We start from the raw sequence: 534 nt of genomic DNA, 5'->3' as shown, positions 1-534 counted from the left end.
ACTGTTGCTTTTAACGGTTAAATGGCTCTCCCTCTCGCTTCCCAGCAGCGAAAAAACATGGAGTAGCACTCACCACCGGGCGGGGCGGCGGCCCATGGCGACACCAGGATCTTCAGTGGCTACAATGAAACAAAGTCGGAAAAGAAGTCGAACACAGGTATTAAACTAGGAGACAGAAATGGCAAGAGCACAGCCAAAACCAGAGCCCGCGACTACTCACCGTGCCAAAGGGAAAGAGGCGCTCCCACGCCTGCGCAGGTCTTATATAGACAGCCTATCTTCACGCGTAGGAACCATAGAGTCCAGGCGAGGGCGCGTAGACGCTCTATCAGACTTCCGGACCATAGATGTAGCGATGCTCTGCGCCTGCGTGCGGTGGGAGCTGAGCACATGCGCAGACCGAGAAGGCGGCTGGGCTCCCAACCGCGGGCAGCCAGCTGGCGAATGGGGCTTCGCCACATCGGCGCGAGAACCCAGCTTCCGGCTGGCCATCTTGGGCGTAGAGCTCTTGCCCGAGGCTTTGCCGTAACTGTG

This window comes from Bison bison, unplaced genomic scaffold, assembly GCF_000754665.1.
Source record: "Bison bison bison isolate TAMUID 2011002044 unplaced genomic scaffold, Bison_UMD1.0 scf7180017850782, whole genome shotgun sequence".
Taxonomy (NCBI): domain Eukaryota; kingdom Metazoa; phylum Chordata; class Mammalia; order Artiodactyla; family Bovidae; genus Bison; species Bison bison.
This window is presented reverse-complemented; position numbering follows the sequence as displayed.